The sequence below is a fragment of the Haemorhous mexicanus genome, chromosome 15 (genome assembly GCF_027477595.1).
Source record: "Haemorhous mexicanus isolate bHaeMex1 chromosome 15, bHaeMex1.pri, whole genome shotgun sequence".
Taxonomy (NCBI): domain Eukaryota; kingdom Metazoa; phylum Chordata; class Aves; order Passeriformes; family Fringillidae; genus Haemorhous; species Haemorhous mexicanus.
In genome coordinates this window covers 5165120-5177385 of record NC_082355.1, presented here as the reverse complement: position 1 = coordinate 5177385, position 12266 = coordinate 5165120, and the positions used below count along the sequence as shown (strand labels likewise).

The window sequence follows — 12266 nt, the reverse complement described above, 5'->3', positions numbered from 1 at the left end:
GATTCCAGCATCAAGCCTTAAAGATTTGGAGGCAAAAGGAACAACTACAGTTATGAAATGTGTCAAGAAGTATTTCCCATCAGGAAGCAGTGAATGAACAGACCACAGCTTGGCCCAGCTGTGTCTGTGTCTGTCATGTCTCTTACCCATGCTGCAAGCTTCTATGTCAGATATTAAAGGTGACCTGGTGCTGTGCCTGTTCTCAGGAGGAAATATCTCCCTGCTCTTCAGCTGTTACCCTCAACATAACTCTTTTTCATCCCCAAAAAAAACCCCAAACCAAAAAACAAAACCAAACAAAAACCCAACAAAAACACCCCAAAAACCCCCCACCCAAAACAAACAAAAAACCCACAACAAAAAAAAACCAAAACAAAACAAAAGCAAAACAAAAAACCCCCAAAGAAACCAACAGACTTTTGGATACAAATTCTGCAGTGCTCTCACTCCCAAATCCATGCCAGGCAGGAATTGCTGCCTTTTCTCTTCCCCTGGCAGAGTCAGAGAAAAGTTTTGTCTTAGATTGACCCAGCTCCAGCCTCAGCATAGGGGATTTGTTACAGATTTCCCCTTGTTTCATCCCTGCAGTGACTTAGCCATTTCTAGCATCAAACCCCAAATGCATCCACATGTCAAGTCACTGGCAGTGTCACAAGGTGCTCCAAGGCCAGTGCCTCTAAGCAGGGAGGAGGGAGTGGTTCACAAAAGCCTCTAAATTCCAGAGCAGAACTATAAAGAGCTGTAATTGTACCCAGAGTAACTTCCCTGCTATAATTCTCAGCAGGAAAACAATTACATTGCAGCAGTATAACCAGACAGACACGCTGTAAATACAAAACATCCTTTGGAAATATATGCTCCACATTCTAAATACATTTAGAGTTAAAGCAAACAACTCTTTTCCAATTGGGATTCAAGGCAGACATGCTGAGGGGTTTGGGATTTTTTTTTTCTCCCCCCTTATGCTTCTACTTTTCTGTTTAGCAGCCAGATAAAGGTGCTGTGTTTGTTGATGTGTTGATGGCACTCTCAGGCTGTTGTAGGAGAAATGGCAGGGGAGAGCTCAGTCCCTCACTCTCCCCACTGCAGCTGACTACTTCTGTCCTCCTGAGATGAAGGCAAGTGAGAAGGGGGAATTTGGTCGATTTTTGGCACCAGAGAGGACAGAGCCAGAAGCACAAAGCCAGATCAGCTGCTGGTGCTGGGATGCAGCAGCTCTGAAGGCTCAGCTGGTTCAATACCCTCAGCGTGCTCTGGTCACTAGGGGAGGATAGAGGATCACAGAGCCCGTGGGTCACGGACACAGCCCTGAGGAAAATGGGAATGCTGCAGGGTCTGCTGCCTGAGAACTGCTGCTTTTGCTACAGCAGAACCCAGAGAAGCAGCTGGATATAGAAAGGAAAAGACCTGTACCTTGCTTCCTTTATACCTTTATTTGGTGGAGAGGACTCAGGGTTGGTATTTGGGGCACGTTGTCTTTCCCCAAACATTCAGGATTTGATTGATGGTCGTTTTTAAGTGGTAAGATGTTGATCTGCCAGAGGTTATTTGAAATTACTGAGCTTGAAAGATATATCTGAAGTCTATTTAGAGAGCCTAAAACATATATAAATGCAATGTTTTAGTATCTTCATTCATCTTTTCAGGGATTTTATGCAGCATATGTTCTCACACTGCTCAAAGAAGTAAAATTTGGCCATTTGTTGCTGCCTAGTCCAGCCCCTCTTGGGGAAGGATAACTTGGCAGGCTGGGAGAATTTTTTAGTTTCTACCATCCCTCACCCAGTTCAACAGGAGAAGGAGATGGGGCAGGGGAGAACAAGGTCCTAAAGATTTGTGTTTGAAAATCTACACAGTTCTCTGGGAACAGAGATATCTTCTCTACATGTATTTTAAAACCATTCTCCTGCAGTATGTTTTACATACCTACAGGAAGTTTTTCACTGGATAATTTGGGAGGGAAGATACAAGTTTATGTGGTGGTATCAGTCAGGGCATGGCTTGCAATGCTTCAGGCTGATTCTGGATGTGACTTATTCAAGTTATTGTGAGGTATTGCAACACCTTCTATAAGTGCCTACCCTATTTCCACTGATCAGTCAGGGCATTTTAGCATTGTCTTTAATAAGACAGTGCTGTAAAATTTAAGGACAGTAGGGTGAGTTGAGGTTAGGAATGGTGTGTATCCACCACAAATGGAAGTATTGCCCAAGGCAGGAGATTAGGACAGTGCTTTCTCCAAAGACAGGAACAACAAAAAGTTCACATTTTGAAAAGAATAGTACAGGACAGAGAGAGGGGAGGAAGGAATAAAAGAGAGATCTTCCAGAGATCACAAAGCCAAACCTAGCAGCACTTTATTGCAGCTCTCAAAAGTTTAGAAGTGAAGCCCATAACAGTGAAATGCATGGCTTCAGGGCCAGAGCTAAATCAGGCTCCCAGCACAGAGCAGGGGCTGTCCTGCAGATCTGTTTGTCACTGCAAGTAAAGGCTGTGAAGCCAACAAAGGAGAACAGAGCTGATGTTTAACAGCCACTCTGCAGCCACAAAGCTACTTCTGCCACCTATCTGAGAGCTTACATTGGGAACAAGTGGTAGGTTTCTCCATGCTGACAGGTCAGACACCTAAGTTTTCCCTACATAGGCCCTTTTTCCATGCTCATTCTCTCTTGCAGACAGGTTAGGGATGGAGCTTTAGAATTTGAATAATTGAATTTCCATTCCTGATTTCAGTGAAAACAGTGGTTTGCATGTACCAGGGCAGGAGCTCCTAAAAGCACAATCACCCAGTGCATGTGCAAAAGTGCACAGACATGTACACACACAGGTATACACAGCACAAACACCAACAAGCATCATTCTGCTGTGCACTTGCAGAGCTTCTGCTCTGAAACTGAACATGAATTTTCCTGTGTATTTGTCTTCTTTACAGTGTCTTCATTGCAATGAGTTGATTTGCTTAGAGCAACAAGCAACACATGGGGTAGGTAGGGAAATAAGCAATTGTCTTTATGTTTTGCCTATATATATACCATTAGCTCCACACAGAACATGATTCACCAGCAGCAGGTGTCCTGCTGTTATGTTCAGCAGATTAGTAATGATAGGGAGGGGGCTGCTCTCCCTATATGGCATCCCAGAGGGAACCTAAAAATAGCTCAGACTTACTGCAAAGTAAAAGTATTTGTGGGCTTTGAACAAAGTCTGCTTCTGAAGGTAAGAATCACAGCTGATCTGTTTAATCTGCTATTCCTTCTTTTTTTTTTTTTCCCTCCTCTGTGAAGCTTGCCCTGGCAAGGAGTTTAGAGTTATAAACAGTTGTCTTCTGTGTTTATAGAAACAGGGTGGGGATTGACCACTTAGAAATCAGTGGAACAGCATTTGCAGCAGAGGCAGAGGCAACAGGGGAACGTGTCTCTGTTAGGAATAGTTGCCTTTTTTCCCCTCCCTTTTTCCCTCTCTCTCTCAATTGTTAGAGAATCTGAATGGCATATGAGCAATCCCAGCATGTGACTGCTCTGAGGAGCAGGCGAGCTATTGCTGGTAGTTACTCCCACCATGAAACAAGTCCAGTAAGCAAAGTTGTCTGCAAAGTTATTGTAGCAGCAGAATTTGAGAAGAGAGGAGCTGTTTGTATTTCCAAGGTGTGTGCAAATCAGGGTGCTGCGTGTGCTCCATGGGAGTGTGGCTGAGGAGGTTTTTCATTTTTTCAGCCTTGCTGCTAAATGTCTGTGTGTCTCTGTGCTCTGGCATATTGTGGGTAGACAGCTGGACAAAAGGAAAATACTGCTTTTCAGAGGAAAGCTGTGGAGGATAACTGTATGTATATTATATTTACATGTGCATATCCAAATCTGCAGCTGTGCATAGAGATCCTGAGCTGCTGGGCTGCAGAAAAACCCCCCAAGCTTTGCGTTGAGCCACTACCTCTGCGCAGCACAGAAATGGAGTTGCAAGGGCTGAGCTGCACTGCTGAAAAATGAGGTACAAGGGCTGCTCGTTACACCAGAATAACCTCACGGGCTGTGATGGATTTCCCCTGACTTTCTCGAGTGGCATTGCCAATACTGAAAACAAGCAACTTTGGTGTTGTGGAGAGGGGATGAAAATCCAACAGCCCCTCACGGGGAGGGTCTGAGAACAGCACCTGTGTCACACACAGGTGTCAGCACGTGTGGGCATCCCCACCAACAGCTGCCATCCCTGACTTCGAGCCCCCAGGGGAAAAGGATTTTCTCTGTGTGTCTCCTCTGCCCTCATTCCGTGCTGGTTTTGGCAAAGGAGTTCCAGAGGGGTGAGCATGGCCGGGGGCCTGGCTGTGACCCCACCCTGCTCTGGGGTGGAGGTGGCACCTGGACCACAGTGGGGTCTCACTGCCTGAGCTCCTGCAGCAGGTGGTGGAGCCCAGCAGAGTCATTCCCAGGATACCTGGCTCTTCCTTGACTTAGTGCTGATTCCTGGCTAGCCCAGTAGCTCCCTTGGCTGCTATGGGGAAGATGGCAGAAACAGTCTAATTTTAGCTCCTGATGTTGGGCCAGCTTTCCCTAAAATCAGCATCAATGGCAAAACCTACATTAATGTGAGTGGGAAAAGGACTGAACCCAAATGAATATATGCTGGCCTTTGTAATTATCTTTATTAGCTGATAGGGAAGGAAGACCTTATTCACTCAGTGCATTTCTGTGGCTGCCTGGCTGTGCTCCAGTGATGCACCAGCCTGTGAGCAGACGGGCTGGGAGAGCGGGATGGGAGTGCTGCATTCCTGCACCAGGGGCTGGAATCCACTGTCATCCCCAAGTGATGAAATCCTGCTTATTTCAACCTGCCAGGTAATGGGGCAACACCCAAAAATATGGTGGGTAGGATTTAGCTCCAGGTGCTCAATGAAAAACTTTTCCTGTTGAGTCCAAAGTTCAAAATCCTGATCCCTGTGAGGACAGCATGTAGGGTTTAGTCAGTGTTAAACATTGCATTTTTAGACTGGTAAGTAGAGTGAAAATTGAAGAAAGATGAGAAACACAAGAGGACAGGTCAGTTTGGCTAAGTGCTAGGGATGGACACAGACTAAAAACAAATCCTACTTGGCAGCACAGAGAATCTGCTGGGCTTGGCAGTCTGAAACCTGTTCCACAATAACTGTTTTCTTTTCCAGTAAACCAATGTATTGATGAGGATAAGCAGAAAGGATCTTGAGGGAGCTCTGCAGGGTGTTCTACTACATTTCTTGGTTCAAATGGCCACAGTTGATGGTCATGTGGTTTTCTCTGCTGAGCAAACTGAATATGACAAAAGACAATATAATTTAGGGGTTTTATTTCTCTTTCTGAAAATGAAAGGCTACATGAGATTTCATATGCTCACACTTGTGTACTTAGAGGGCACCCCACCAAAAATTTCTATTGTGCCAGCTCCTGTTTAGCACAGACACAAATCTGCAACTTCTTTTAAATAAATTCTCTTGACAAAATAATATTATGGCATACTGAAACAGAGCAGACATTTCAATAGGAGCCTGCTGAAAGCACACACCTGATATCTTGGTGATACCTCAATAAACAATTCAAGCAAGATAGGCCCAAAATGCCACAGAAATGTAGTGCTGGTTCTGACCCTTCCGTGGTTTCTCCAATGCCCTTGGATGTCCCTATTTGCTATGAGAGTGTGCACAAATGATTTGCATTTGAGAGGCCTTTCTAGCTTGTTTATTCCTCTTAATTCTTTGCAAGGACATCAAGATGCAAGCTATGCCAGGGAAGCTCATAGGAAGGAGGCCACCATGGTGGCTGCTGTCAGTAATCCTCCTGCAGAGACTGGAGCACTTCCTTGGGCTGGTCTTTTGCTGGCCATCTGCTTAGCATTCCCTGGTGGTTCTGGGGTTTGGATCTCTGGTTTGTTTGTCATTTCAGTCTCCCACTTTATTATTTCCAGAGCCAAGTGAACGGCTGCCAAAGCCAATGCAATGAGATTGCATTGTGAGCTTTGTGACATGGTATACTTTTCTTTTTATCTTGAAGCCTCAGCTCCTGGAATTAGTTGATTATGTTAGAATCCCAGCATTCATTTAAAAAAGGGGGGGAAAAAAGAGTGGATCTCTGCTCCTCAAGGACCAAGGAAAAGGCTTGAAAAAAAGGATCTCTGCAGACTTAGCAATCACAGGCTAAATGAAAAGAGGCTTTTTTTTTTTTTCCTTCCCCTCGACATCAGACTGTTTTGCAGACAATCATCCTATTTCTGAGTCTCTCACAGTGTTTGAGTTCTGGGTGCTGGCAAACCTGAGTAGCAGCTGTTCCTTTCTAAAGGCAGGGGAAATAAGTAGAGTAATCTCTAAGAGGAACAGTTATTTTATCTTTGCCTGTGCTGCATTTCCCTCTGGCCAGGCAGCCCACTCCTCCCAGTGGTCAGCCCAGCACTGGGAACCTTTTGCAGCAGCTCCAAGAACCACTCATATCCCAGTAAGCCCCAGTGAGAAATGGAGGGACAAGAGTTTGTGTTAACCCAGGACTGTGATTCCCTTGAGGTCAGGAGCAGCAGCTGCTGCTGTCACTGACCCCATAACTTTAAATAATCTTAGCTATGGCTGTGTGTGGCACATCTGAAATGTGATTAGGGCTTGCCCACTTCTGGGGTACACACTGTCCCCCAGCTTGGGGATATATTTGGGATAAAACTACTGGAGCTGGGAAGGGTCCATCATTTATATTTCAGTTTGCCTAGTGGACTGTTTTCCTATTTTTATTTGTCTGTGGGAAAAGACAGGACACATAAGACTGCTTTTAACAAAAATATGTTTGTTAGTCTGGATTTTTCATCACTATGGGCTGAGGCCTTAGGGAAACATATTTTTTTTATTGCTTTTTTTCCGGTAACTAAATGGAATTAGCATTCCCTGCCATTGTTGGCCAACTGAATCCACTTGGAAATCAGTGCAAGCAAAAGACAACACCAGTTATGAAGTACTAAAATTAAAAGAATAACAGAAAAGAAAATGAATTTTTTTTTTTACTCTGGAGATAAGATGAACTATGAACTATTTTTTTTTTGCATATAATGTACAACAGGAATTTTGCATATAATGTACAACAGGTGGAAGGAGTGCACGTGTAGAGGCTTTGGTGTAGGGTTATATGGTGGAGCTCCTGTTCTTTAGTTGGGAAATGATTTTACAGACCTTCAGTGAACTAAACCTGACGCTTCATTGGAATTTCAAGGGAAGGGAGAGTCCCAGGCCCATAAAAGGAAGAGAACAGCAGCAAGTGGACTTGTGATGTAAAGCTCTCCTTGAACACAAGTTTAACCTGTCCTAGCAACCACTAGTCAGTAGCTACTGAGTGCATTGCAAATTCCACATTGATACTGAGCTCCAGAGTAAAACGTGGAAGGAAAGCCCTCATTGCCATCTGCTAGACCCAAAGCATTTGCATATGGTTGCAAAACAACCAACTTTGGAGTACAAAAACTCCATTTCCACTGATTCCCTCTCCAACACATGGAGCTCTAAGGGAAAAGGAGCTGTGCTGCTGCTGGAGCCTTTGTACCACTCTGGGTGGCCGAGCCCCTGCTGCCACTTGGCTGCTGGGCACAGTCTGCTTTGCTAAAAGGTTTTGGCAGGGAGAGGAATGGGGAAAAAAAAGGAGGAAAAAATCAATTAAAAAAAGGAGGAATGGAGAAAGCAGTATCCATAGCAGAGCAGTGAAGGTGTTGAAGGATCTAGAGCACAAGTCTTATGAGGAGCTGGGGGTGTTAAGTCTGGAGAAAAGGAGGCTCACAAGAGATTTTATCTATTTCTACAACTATCTGAAAGGAGGCTGTAGCCAAGGGGGTTTTGGTCTCATGTCCTAAGGAGCAAGCAGTGAGAGAAAACAGCTGCAACCCCCGACAGGGCAGGTTTGATAGGATATAAGAAAGAAATTCTTTACAGAAAGGATTGTCAAGCACTGAAACAGATTGCCCTGGGAAGTGGTGGGGCCAGCATCCCTGCAGGTATTTAGGCGATGTGCAGATGTGGTACTTTGGGACACGGGCTTAGCAGTGGGCTTGACAGTGCTGGGGTAGGGGTTGGGTTTGATGGTCTTGATCGTAAAGGTTTTTTCACACCTGAACGACTCTGTGATTCTGTGAAAAGCGGAGGGGAATGACTGAAAAAGGGAAAGGGGGCAGGAAAAAGAGCGATAGGAAAATGTGAAGGAATGGCGAGAAGGGGAGAAATTACGAAAGGGAAGAGCAGTGGGGTGAAAAGGGAGAAAAGGCAGAAAAGTGGGATGCGAGAAAAAGGGAAAAAGAGGCGAGGGGGGGGGAAAGGAGGAAGAAAAAGAAGAGACATCCGAGGAGGCAGCGCGGTGCCGGTGTGGCCGCCGCGGGTGCGGCGGGCGGAGGCGCGGCCGGGCCGGGCCGGGGCGGGCGCAGCGGGGCCGGGCCCGCCTCTCCGCGCCCCCCCGCGGGCCGGGGCGCCGCGGCCGCGTGTCGGGGGCGGCGCGGCTGCTGCGCCGCGGCTCGAGCAGCGCCGCGCCCCCGCTGCCGGAGCAGCCGCTCCGCCGCCGGCCCCGCGCTCCGCCGGCATGATCTCCTGAGGGGCCGAGCCCGCCCCCGCCCCGGTGAGTGCCGCCGCGGGCCGGGCCCGCGCTCGGACTTGGCGGAGTTTCGGGCTCTGGCCGGCGCTGCCCTTCGCGGGGGGACGCGGCCCTTGGGGTGCTCCCCGCGCCCCGGCGAGTCGCGGTCGCGGTTTCCCCGCGCCTCCCTCCTGCACATCGCTCCCTAGCTTCCCTCCTGCACATCGCTCCCTCGCTTCCCTCCTTCACATCCCTCCCTCGCATCCCTCCCTCGCAGCGCGGTGGCTCCGTGTTGGCATTCCGGGAGGGAAAAGTGTCCCTTGGCAGCGGGCGGACGCTGCCCGGCCCTCTGGAAGGCTCGGCCGAGCTTTGCGGGGGATGCTCGGTGTCGGAGCGGAGCGAGGCTCCCGTGGGAAAGGGACTCTGCAAGTGACCCTCGGGCTGGGGCTGCCGGGCTGAGTGTTCACAGCGGGCATGTGGCGGGGGCTGCGGAGAGCGCCTTCGGCACCTGCGAGCAGCAGGTGAAAACGGGCTCAGATCGGGCTGAATTGGCGAAAAGCGCTGGGAGCCGCGGGGCATGCGGCGCTAACAGGTGTGGTGGTCGCGGCTGCTTTAGTGCCGGGAGGGGTTTCCCCACCCCGGGCGGGTCTCGGAAGCCGCTGCCGGGGGTCGGAGCCGCGGGCGGGTCCCGGCAGCTGCCCCGGAGCGCGGGGCTGAGCGCGGCGATGGGAGGGAGCCCTGCGGGATGCCGGCTCGCAGGTGCGAGGTGCTGCTCACAGGTGAGAGCTTCCTGCATGGATCGGTGTTTGCCCCCGTTGGGAAAATGAATCCGGTAAAGCAAACTTTCAAAGAAAAGTAAGGGGTTTTCAAGGAGAGGCTCATTTCGCCTGGTTTTGCAGAATTTCTCAGGGTTGTTGGTTGTTGATGGTGCACTTTGTTTCCTGGTGGTCTTAGGGAGTAGCTAATGTAGAAGATGCCTTTTGGTCTGTAGTATTAAGAATGTTTGTTGAAGTGTCTTTGCTTTAGCATTTGTGAAGTTCATGTATAATATGTAATAGGAAAAGAAAAATGTCTGCTATAAATATATATCAGACTATGAAAGGGTATAAAGCCCATGGAGCTAAGTGCTTCCTGTTAAGTCAACTTTTAAAACAGCTTCTCCCTGGGTAGTAATTCATATTTTTCAAGGGGAGAAAGGATGGGTGCAATTGAATTGTTCAAATTAAGTCAAAATTAATTGCTTAATATTCAGAGGAGTTGATGAATGAACCATTAAATCAACACTTGCATAGCGTTTCATTGAAATGAATGAACAATTGAAAAATGAACAACTCTCCATTGTGTGCTGGGCAGAATAGGTCAGCCAGTGACGTGGCTATAGCAGTGTGCTGAACTGAGTCCTCCTCCTGCTAACAGATGTGTTTGCTCGGTGACATTCCTTAGGCATGGGAACGAGTTCTGTGCCCTGTGTGATGAGGATTAGCATCTGCTGTAAATGACTGTAATCGTCCCAGCCTCATCTCGAAGGAGAGAAATCTTGGTTAGGTTTCATTTGGCATAAATTAACATAATTTTATTGACTCCTCATGTTGATGTATGTCTGTTAAGAATCCACTCCTGTATTTCAAGCTATGTTTTTGTTTTGGTCCTCCCCCAAGGAAGGGCTATATTTTTGAATGCCAGTTTGAGGAAGAAATTATACTGATAAATGGAAAAATAAGGGTCATTATTTTGAAACAAGATTCCTTTTAGTAAAAGCTGTTTTCAGAGCATCACCTCTCAGCAATACAGAGGGATGAGCCTTGCTTCCAAACCCTTTGATTAGCCCAGGCACAACTGTTGCAATAATCTTCTTGACACAGAAAAATTGCCTTTGTCTTTGCCCCTTGAAGTCCTTGAAATATTTGTGTTGGAATGCACTGAGGATGTTGACTGTATCCTTATTGTGCCTTCTGGAAACTTCCAACACTTTGAAGAGTCATGGATGGTACCCCTGATGTTTTTCAGTTGCACCTCTTTGCTTTGCAGGTAGCTTAGAATAGCTAATTTTGCTGAAAGCTTTTAAAACTGAAGAAGTGACAGCTCTTCTGGTTTGTGCATGTAAACTGAGTATTACAAAGGGAAAATTATGGAGGTGGCTTTTTTGGTTTAGTGGCTTTTTTGGTGTTATTGGTTTTGGTGGTTTTTTTTTTTTATTTAAGGCTCAGAGAAATAGATTATCCTGGCTCCAGCTGAAAGTGGGGTTGTAAATTGATTTAGGACTTGAGAAAGCTCCCTGCCTACAGGTCATTTGACTTGTAGGCAAGAGAGAGAGCTGGTGTGCATCCCTTCAGACAGGCAGGGACATTTATTCAGGTGTTTATAATTGCATAGAAGTGTGTTATGTAATGTGGTCTGCTGCTCTTTATTTTGGGTGAGGTATGGACCCAGCAGTCCTGCACAGATCCTTTGGGTGATGGGTTATTGGGAGAGTGCAGTAGGAGTTGCTTGGATGTGTGGGGAGGTTTGGTGAGGAAGCAGATGGACAAGTAGTTGTGTTTTTCTCACGGGAGAGGAAGTTCTGGATCTGGAAATGCCTTTAGATAGTGCCTGGTGATGGAGTGCATTTCTCAGTTGTTTTGCTATTCTTGAAGGCCAGGGTATCTGCAGGTGTTTTTGTGCACCAGCAGTGTCTGGTGCACAAAATTTTATTTGCTTCTAATCGTCCTTAGGAATAAAAGAAGTAGAAAAGTTTTTTCTGAAAATCTATTGTGCCTTGTAAGGCTATCCTGCTGTTTCTGTTTCTTTGTTTACTATTTTTCTCTGAAATCATAATGCATTTCTTTAGTTCTTTTGATAAAGACTTTATCTCAAGCTTACTGGAAAATAGTCACTCTATACTGAGAGAGTTCTGGCATCTTATTGACTTATTTTGGGAATACTGGAGAAAAATATACAAGATTCACTTTCATTGATTAAATCCTCCAGGGCAATCTTCTAACACTGCAGTTCTCTGGGTAAAAAAATAACTTTCTTCATTGTCTGCTCCTGCTTTTATTTCGTTTGTGTGAATCCCAGGCTCTGTTACCAGTTTAGATCAAGTCCCTTAGGTGTGCTTGGAGTGGAGAGTATCTCAGTTCTGTGAAAGCTCTCACACAGTGTTGCTCTCTGAGCCCATTTGTCTCTGGTCACCACCAGATGCCTTGATGCTTTTGGCCCTGCAACATTCCAGAGGATTTGTACCACCCCACAGTTATTTTCACCTGTGAAATATTTACTGAGTGATTGTGTAAAAAAAAAAAAAAAAAAAAAATTAACAGCTTGATGCTTTTCCAGAGGTTTGGGCAAGATAGCACTTTAGGTGCAGCTTAATGACAAACTTTGATTTATGAGGTAACTGAAAATGTTTGTATTTGTTGGGTGTAGAGTGAAAGCATAGGAGCTTTCTGCATTTCATCTGCAGCTTTTCCAGCACAATGTACAGCTTGTCTCTCATTGATTTTAGTAACAGGTTTCTGCTGAATATGCCTGGAGTAGTTTGAAAACATACTAACTCTTCGGGGGGCAGTAGGTTACTAAACACCGTAAAGAACTTGGAAATGTCTGCTTAGATAACCTTGAAAAAAATCTAAGGTTTTAGCTACTCTTTACATTCTCCCTGTGCCTGGGTTCAAGATGGATCCTATGGGAAGGCTGCTGTGTTTTTCCTTTTAGGGGGAAATGTTTAAAAGAAACAAAACT

The 12266-nt window shown here is 46.2% G+C and overlaps 1 protein-coding gene across 1 annotated transcript in view; it reads left to right on the top strand.

Moving 5' to 3' along the window:
* Window positions 1-8487: 8487 nt before the first annotated feature.
* Window positions 8488-12266, top strand: part of SGCD (sarcoglycan delta) — a 316880-nt gene continuing 313101 nt past the window's right edge. The window contains exon 1 of the mRNA XM_059859823.1: window positions 8488-8591. The gene's annotated coding sequence lies outside the window, so the exon portion shown is untranslated. The remainder of the gene's footprint in view (window positions 8592-12266) is intronic.